This window comes from Balaenoptera ricei, chromosome 6 (assembly GCF_028023285.1).
Source record: "Balaenoptera ricei isolate mBalRic1 chromosome 6, mBalRic1.hap2, whole genome shotgun sequence".
Taxonomy (NCBI): domain Eukaryota; kingdom Metazoa; phylum Chordata; class Mammalia; order Artiodactyla; family Balaenopteridae; genus Balaenoptera; species Balaenoptera ricei.
In genome coordinates, this window is record NC_082644.1 from 108,613,936 (window position 1) to 108,622,879 (window position 8,944).

Consider the following 8,944-nt stretch of genomic DNA (forward strand, 5'->3'; position numbering starts at 1 on the left):
ACACCGTGGGCTTTTGTCATCGCAGCCTGTCCGAGGAGGTGTGCGGATGGGAACCATGAGTCCAGGCAGGGCCAGGTGGCCGTGCAGCAGCTGTGTGATGAGGTAAGAGGTCAAGTGCGTTAGCCTCTCCACGCCTCAGGCTCCCCAAACTGCTCCCCGCGCATATTAACCAGCAAATAGTGACGTTTGCATCATTTGATTTCCTGATTCCCTCTAAATCACACTGAAAGCCCTGGGAGGAATCCGCCCTCTGCTTTAATGCTTCTGAGGATAAATACCCTCTACCCCTTGGGCCAGGACAGTCCGTCCCCACAGCCCCACAGTCCAAGCAAGATAATCCGTGTCTCCCCCTCGTGTCCGAAGCCTCCTGTCTGGGTGCATCCCAGTTGCCTCTGTGGCATCTGTAGAGGAAAAGAAAGAAGGCATCTTTGAGCGTGACTGCCTGGCTTGAATCTCATGCTGCCTCCCTGAGCTGTCTGACCTTGAACAAGTTCATGGAACTCTCAGAGGCTGGGCCATCATCGCTGTAGCACAGGCTCATTGGAAAGTGTGAAAACCATAGGTTTGTCTGGGACCGTCGGGACTTTTTTGTTTGTTTGGGGTGGGGGGGTTTGCTTGCGCATCAAGTGCCAGGCAGATGCTACAGGCTCACATAGGTTAGCTCATTTAATCCCTGCCTCTGCCTCAGGAGGAAGATCCCTTTGTCCTTGTTTTACAGGATGGGAATCCTGAGGCCCCGTGGGAAGCAGTGACTTGCCCTGGGTCACTTAGCAACAGAGCAACGGAGCCGAGCTTTGGAAACAGACATATGCCCGTGGGCACTCTGCTCTGTCTTCACATCGGGCCCGGAAAGGACGGATTATAACCCCCGCCTTGCAAACAGGGGCTCTGAAGCTCAGGGAGGTTACGGGCTTGCTCCAGGCCACACAGCTCAATTCCTAAGTGGCCAGGCTGGAGACTGAGCTGCTGTGGCTCACCCCAGTGCCAGGGATCTCACCATGAGCCTCGGTCGTCTCTCCTCATCGCCCTCCGATATTTTAAAAGGAAGAAGGAAAGAAAAAACTGCACTGAACGTTTAGCTGAGGTGAAGCGGATGGAAGACACTACCCTGGTATTAAATTATGGATGGAGCGGGGCCTGCGGCCCACCGCTCCCTCTGACACGCTCCAGCCGCCCCACCCGCCTCCGGGCCAGCCCCATAGCTTGTCAGGGAAGGTTTCTCAGTACTTTGGGTGACTGATTAATGGGCTGATTATGCTGCTGGTGTGACCAAGGAGGGACAGAGGAAGCACCTTGGCTTAACCTCCAAGCCTCTACAAGAAGCTTTCACCTCAGGCCAGAGAACGGCTGGGCCCTCTGGGAGGGAGGGGGGCATCTGTGTGATCTTCTCCCCCCCGGACCCTTCACAATGGGCACTGTCACCTAAGGCAGGCATCCTGGTAGAGGGAAAGGGCCTGAGCTTAGGTTCAGAGAGACCCCCAGCTTCAATTCCAGCTCCAGCACTTGACTAGCTGTGTGACCTTGGGTGAGTTGCTTGCCTTCTCTGAGCCTTGGTTTCCTCTTCTGTAATATAGGAATAAATAATGGTACCTACAATGTAACGTCCTTACAAGACACAAGAGGTAAGAGAGGAGCAGCCTTGGGGACAAATACTTGAGTTCGATTTCAGACATCTTGAGGAGAGGAGGTTGATAAAGATGTCAGGGAGGGAATAAGCAATTAAAAGAAAATAGTGAATAAACTGTAGCTCTGAAGGAGAGTGAGATAGGAGAAAGAGGTGGATTGATGTCCTCAGCTACCCTTTCTGATGGCCAAGGCTTTGGCCTCTAACTGTGCTCCAATGGCAGAAAGGCTCCAGAGGGCATGGAGGTTAAGTGGGGTGATCCAGGCAGGGAGGAGCTGTGTGCAGGAAAGGAACGGACTTTTCCTAGATGTTTACTCTGAGCCAAGCATTCTGTGAGTAGCACCCTGTTCACCTCCCTCAGCAGCCCCAGGAGGCAGGTTTTAGCATCTCCATTTCACAGAGGAGGCAAGTGGAGGTCAGAAAAGGGGAGTGCCCGGTGGAGAGTCACATCACTAGGTCATAAAACCAGGATCCAAGGCCAAGTCCACCTTGACCGCAAACCTGAGCCTCCTCCACTCTGCCCGTGGCCTGCTGGGCTGCCGGGTCAGCCAGCAGCCTTCGGCATCCCAGGCCCGGGGCCTTAGGAACCTGCTGTCAGGCCTGGGAAGGGGTGGTGGGATTGTCAGGGCGGAGCTGAGGCCAAAGGGGTAGGCAGGGAAAGGGGAAGGAGTCTGCCTCCCTGCCAGAGGGAAGGAGCGGGGATGCCAAGAGATGTATCCACCGGACGACCATGAGACGGGAGTCAGTGATCGATCCGCTTTGCCTCTCTGAGCCTCCCTTCCCTCTCTTTTCAGACTCAGGACCCACAAATCCTGCCTCATCAGGATTAAATGAGATGGTGCAGGGAGCTCTGCAGACAGCCTGGCATGTGGAGGTGCTCAGCAAACGCCAGCTGCCCCATGGGGGCCTGCCCACCTGCCTGGGGGGACACCACCCCATGGAGCTCAGATCAGAGCATGCATGTCTTTGGGTCAGCTACAGGCATGTGTGTGTGTGTGTATGTGTGTGTGTGTGTGTGCAGGCACGCATGAGCACGAGCATCGTGTGTGGGCGTGGGGTGTGATTGCCAGGATGTTTGTTGAGGTCAGTGCGTTGTCACTCTCCGGGATGCCTTAGGGGGAAAGAGAAAATGTGTGACAGCGACCAGAAAGAGAAGAGGGAAATGAGAGTGTGACAGGCAGAAAAAGGAAAGGAAAACATCTACAAACTGACTGTTCCTCTCTCTCTCTCTCTCTCTCTCTCTCTCTCTCTCTCACACACACACACACACCACACCCATGCACGCAGCCCTCCCTCATGCAAGCACAGCTCTTAGGGACACTCCTTGGCCTCTCCAAATATCCACCCTCGCTCCCACCCCTGCACACACACCTGTGACCCCGGATACCATCAAACCCACGCATCACCCAATCACCTGTCCGTACAGTCAATCTCCACATCTGCATCCCATCCCTAGGAGCACCTGTCCCAACTATAGGAGAATCCTATGCACGCACACACTGCACACGACATGCTGTATGCTGTACCAACATGTATGCGTCCCCACCTCTCCCTACGCTGTAACTGCCCTCTCACTGTCATCCTCTCCCACCACCCACGATGGAGTGCCTGCTGGGGGTCGGGAGCTGTGCTGGGCGCTGGGAGGACAGCAGTGGTAGAGCTCACAGTCTACATGTGTGATAATAGGGAACCCTTCTTCTCGGCCCCTGCTGTTTCCCCCCAGGAGTGAGAGCGCAATTAGTGTAACCCCTGCTCTCTCTATCACTTTACTCCCTCTGCCCAGGGGACTTGGGGAGACTTATATCTGATTTGTGAACAGAGCATGCTCAGTTCAGCTCAGCCCTCCTTTTTGGGAACAAGCTTGAACTCCCGGTATACAGTTCCCCTCTCCAATCCCTGCCCTAAATCTTGCCTGGGAGGGCTGCCATGTTGGGAGGCCCATCCCCCATCCAGCCAGCACTCCCCAGCTGGGTGGGTGAGCCTTCCTAAACCTAAGGGTCCATGAACAGAGCCATGAGCTGCCTCAGTGACCCCAGTGACATACTTATCCATCCATCCAAACAATTTCCAACCATCCACTACCTCATTTAAAACCTACTCTGGGGCTTCCCTGGTGGCGCAGTGGTTGAGAATCTGCCTGCCAATGCAGGGGACACGGGTTTGAGCCCTGGTCTGGGAAGATCCCACATGCCGCGGAGCAACTAGGCCCGTGAGCCACAACTACTGAGCCTGCACGTCTGGAGCCTCTGCTCCGCAACAAGAGAGGCCACGATAGTGAGAGGCCCGCACACCGTGATGAAGAGTGGCCCCCGCTTGCCACAACTAGAGAAAGCCCTCGCACAGAAACGAAGACCCAACACAGCCAAAAAAAATAAAAATTAATTAATTAATTAATTAATTAAAAAATAATAATAATAATTAGAGTTGAGTAAAGAATAACTACGGCCTGTACCACCTCCCTAAGGGGTAAAAACAAGTTCAGTTTGGCCATACACACCTTTATTTAAAAAAAAAAAAAAAAAAAACCTACTCTGATGTACAAGCTATCCCACCTATTAACACCATGCTATTGATACACATGCCCACCCATCCTCCAAGCACCCAAACCCACACACACTTCTCTCTCTATGCACCCTTCCCCATCTCCATTCCTGGGCGCCTCCACAAGCCCCTCCCCCTTCTCACACCACCTAGGATCTCACTGCAAGTCATCCCTCTGCCGACACGGACAAAACCAGGTCACGTCACAAAGCAGTTTTGCCCAGCCCGCCAGATTTTTCGCTCAGCTCACAGATAGATAACTAATAGGACCATCTTCCCAGCTAATCGGGAAAGAAATCTGGTGGGCTCAATTGCTGCTGATATGCATTTAAATGGCTGCATCTAGGAGGAAAATCTAAATGAGAGCTGAAGGGAGCCTGGGACACTGGGGGAAATCTCGCTGTAATAACTGTGTGAGGTGAAGCAAATCAACAGAAAGCTGTACACTCACTTGGGGAGAGACAGGCAGCTCTACTGTAACACGTGTGCTTGGAAACTTATTGGAATCTTCGCACTTTTAATATAATGGCATTAGTGTCACGGTGCCTTATGTAGTAACTTCACCCACCACACATAATGAGCGGAGAGCTATTTCCCAGCGTGTGTGATGCTTGGATGTGGGTGCAGGGAAGGGCATGTGTTTAATGATCTCCTTTTGAATCTGGGCAATAGAGTGCAGCCCAGCAGTGTAGAGAGCCTTCCTCAGAAGGCAGCACAGACCTAGTTCAAAGCTAGGCTCTGTCACTTACAAACTGGGTGACCTTGGGCAGATTACATAACCCTGGCACCTCCACCTCCTCGTCCATAAAATAGAAATAATGATGCCTATCTCGCAGAGTTGAACGGAGGATTCGATAAGTTCTAGAAAAGCACTGGGCAAATAATAGGCACGCACTTAGTGTCATAAATCGCCTTGGTTTTGAATCTTACCTCTGATACTTACTAAGTGACCTTAAGTAAGTTACCTGCCTTGGTTTCCTCGTTGTATCGTGAGGTTGGTAAGAGTCCTTATCTCGATGAATGCACGCAGAGCGCTTGCAGCAGCGCCCGCAGCGTCCTACAGGCTCACTTTACATGAGTTTCACCAGCAGCATCTCCACCACAAGCCACAGGTGCTGAAGTTTACTGAGCATCTTTCCGTGGTGCCTGAGGGACAGAAGAAAAAGGAATGTTACCCATACTATGATTCTGTGAGCCTCCCTAAAAATCATATTTCTGACACATGGATGAAAAAAATTGGAATTATTTAACCAAGAGAAGAGGAGACTCGGGTGACTTCCTTACGGTATACAAATTGCTTATGGTCACCGCAGGACAAAGAAAGCAGGATTGTTCTGTGTGGCCAGAGAAGGCAGGACCAGAACTAGGGTGGGAACAGTGAGGCTACCAGGAGCCTAATTTTAGCTCCACTTCAAATGAATTGAGTTAGTTAATAAGGGACAACCAGAAAGAAAAAAAAAAGGATAAAAAAGTTCTCTCTCAAAGGAAGTAATAAAGTAAAGCCTTGACAGTTTAATGGAGGAAATAAGGTCCCCTGATTTGCAGGGATATCGTGACCAGCATCATCCCATAACCATGGCTCCCATATCAACATGCCTGTTTGCAAAGAGCTTAGCAACTGCTTGTTCTCCGGTTTCAAAGTGTAGCCACACAGGATCTGTAGCTTTCCATTAAAAAAGTTTCAGCAGAATATCCACTTCATCATGTTTTATTTTCCTGGCTGTTAGGAATTCAGCCTTCAACCTTAATGTCACCTCCTCCTCCAGGCATGGGATGGCCTCAGGATCAATGGCCCCTGGTCTCGAATTGAACTTGGGACACCCAGTATGTATGGACCATGGTGAGGACCATGAAGGTATCTCGGGAAAGTACCTGAGCAAAGGGAACGGCAAGTGCAAAAGCCACAAGGAAGGAACAGCAAAGCCTTTCTTTGCTGCTGGAGCAGCAAGAGATGAGATCACAGGGAAGGCAAGACACCAGACCGTGAAGCATCCTGGAAGCCATCAGTAGGACTATGATTTTATCCCGAGTGTGATGGGAAACCATGGGCAGGATTCAAGGGGAGGAAGATCACTCTGGGTGCTGTGTAGAGAACGTCCCATAGGGAGTAACGGTGGAAGTGAAGAGACCAGCTTTGCAATGATCCAGGTAGCTCATGGCTTTGACTAGGGTGGCAGGGATGGGGTGATGAAATGTGATCAGACTCACATTCTATTTTAAAATAGAGCCGAGAGGGGTCAAAGTTGACCCTAAGGCTGTGGCCCAAGCAACTTGGTGAATGAGGAGAGGAGGAGGTTGAGTGTGAGTTCGGGGAGGAAACCAGAGAGGTGGTAGGTGTCTGGGTACCACTGATGTGGCCGGTGAGCAAGCTTTGTGACAGGGCTACTGAAAGGACTGAACAAGAACAAGTGGATTTGGCCATAAAAAAGAATGAAATATGCCATTTGAGCAACATAGATGGACCTGGAGATTATCATATCAAGTGAGGTAAGTCAGAGAAAGACAAATACTGTATCAATTATATATGGAGTCTAAAAAAAAAAAGATACAGATGAACTTATTTACAAAACAGAAAATATTTTGTGACTATTTTGTAAATATTTCTTATTTGCAAAACAGAAATAGACTCACAGACATAGACAACAAACTTACCAACACCAAAAGGGATAGTGAGAGTGGGGAAGATAAATTAGGAGTTTGGGATTAACATATACAGACTACTATATATAAAATAGATAATCAGCAAGGACTTACTGTATAGCACAGGGAACTATATTCAATATCTTGAATTAACCTATAATAGAAATGAATCTGAAAAAGATTCTTTTATATATAGCTGAATATATACATATAACTGCATCACTTTGCTGTACACCTGAAACTAACACAACATTGTACATTAACTATACTTCAATTAAAAAAAAAGAAGAACAAGTGGATTTGGAGCGTGATCCCTGGCTGTTTGCTTCAGTTGTTTGCTGAATGCAATGGAATGCAACTCCTCCTCCCCGTAATCCTGTCCTCCAGTGAAAGTTCTTCTGCATGTCATGCCACAGCCAGATACGTATTTGCATTGGCCAGGACAACCAAGAAGAAAGAGCCATCCCCTCCCCGCATGATGGGAAGACTTCTTCCAAAGATGAAGAACCGAAAGCAAATTCAAGAACAAGAATTTGGGAAAGACAAGAAATCTAAGTCAGTGACAGTGATAAAAATGTAAGGTCCTGAGGTATGTGCAGAAATCTTGAGATGGTGGGGCTTCTCCAAAGTATGGAATAAGGGTTTGAGACCAAATTTACCCAGCTCTCAGGAGGCCAAGAAATTCCAATTCACATCTGTGTTAAGAATATGTCTATAAAAGACTACAAAGAATGAAATACCAAACTATTAAGAGATGGTTGGGCAATTATGGATAACCTTGTTTTCTTCCTCATTTTTCTCTAAGTTTCTAAGTTGTCAACAGTGAATATATTTTATAATCCAAAAAAAATTAGAGGTGAAAATCATTAAGTAGGATGCCATACATTTCTGCATTTCTCCCAGTAGAGACTGAATGCATAAGAGAACACGACAGCCTCCTCCCTGTTCTAGACAACACATTCCTGCTGACAAGGTTTAAGCTGGGCGGTAACACACCCCAGGGTTGGGCTCACTGTCAACATTAATACCTGCGTACCTTTGACACTTGCTAGGTCTTAGTCTTATCTCCCCCTGTCCTAAGCTGGTGCTGATGATGTTTGAGACCTAAGCACGGGATGGCTACTTATCCCTTCTGTGTTTCATTTTGTGGGATTCCAGCTCAGGTTGTAAACTGCCGAGACCTTTTCTGAGTCTGAGTCTGTCTCCCAACACATTCACTGACGCTCCAGTATTTTAAACTGAGGTGTGCACGCCGTCCACACCTCCTTTTCTTCCTTCGGTTATAATGTCTAACATTTACCGAGCACGTGGGTCAGGCAGTGTTCTAAGAGCTTTACGTGTACGAGCTCATTTTGTCCTCACAGCACCCCTATGAGACAAGTACTCTCGCCATCCTCATTTGACAGAAGACAAAAAATGAGGCATCTGGAGGTTAAATATCTCCTCCAGGATCTTAGCAAATAAAATGGCAAAGGCAGGACTTGACTCCGTGCTTGTCAGTGCCAAACTGTCCAGCCCCTCAAGCGGTGACAGAGGGCCTTCTCGGGGCCAGGTTCTCTGATATCAGTACAGACACAGGAAACAGCACCTCCTTTCAGCGAGCCCAGGGGTGCCCTGGTTAAATGTAGTCAGTGCTATAGATGCCATGCTGGCTTTCCCACTGTGGCACCTTGGTCAAGTGACCTTCCCACTTTTTTCTACGGTTTCCTCATCTGTAAAAGGAAGCTGAAAATAATGCCTACTTTATGGGGCTGTTGGGAGGATGAAATTTGTTAACACAAGTCAGGCACTTAGCAGAGTGCCTGGCACTTAAGAAGTGCTCAATTCATGCTAACCATTATTACTGTTGTTGTTGTTATTATGGTAGGATATAATGGATTACAAAGGAAGGAGTGCTTAGTTCTTTCTAACAGGTCTTCAGAGAGGGACTGAGTATTGGAGGAGGGGGAGGTATTGGCTGTAAGTTAGCAGTGAGGAAAGAGTTCAGGCTTTGGAGGAGCCAAGGCCTGGAGGAAGAAGAGCGTGAAACAGCTGTACGTCTTCACTCCCTCTCCTTGGGCATTTCACCAGAGTCCACAGCTGACCCAACAAACCACACTAATCGGTGGCCTCTGGGGTGGAAAGGCAACTGAAGGCTTT

At 48.9% G+C, this 8,944-nt stretch overlaps 1 long non-coding RNA gene across 1 annotated transcript; it reads right to left on the reverse strand.

The window, feature by feature from the left end:
- Window positions 1-212: 212 nt before the first annotated feature.
- On the reverse strand, window positions 213-5,519 carry LOC132367952 (uncharacterized). Its single transcript, XR_009503883.1, has 3 exons — window positions 5,450-5,519; window positions 5,131-5,311; window positions 213-401 (listed from the first exon to the last, which is right to left on the reverse strand). It is a non-coding gene; the product is annotated as an uncharacterized LOC132367952 (long non-coding RNA).
- Between the last annotated feature and the right edge of the window lie 3,425 nt (window positions 5,520-8,944).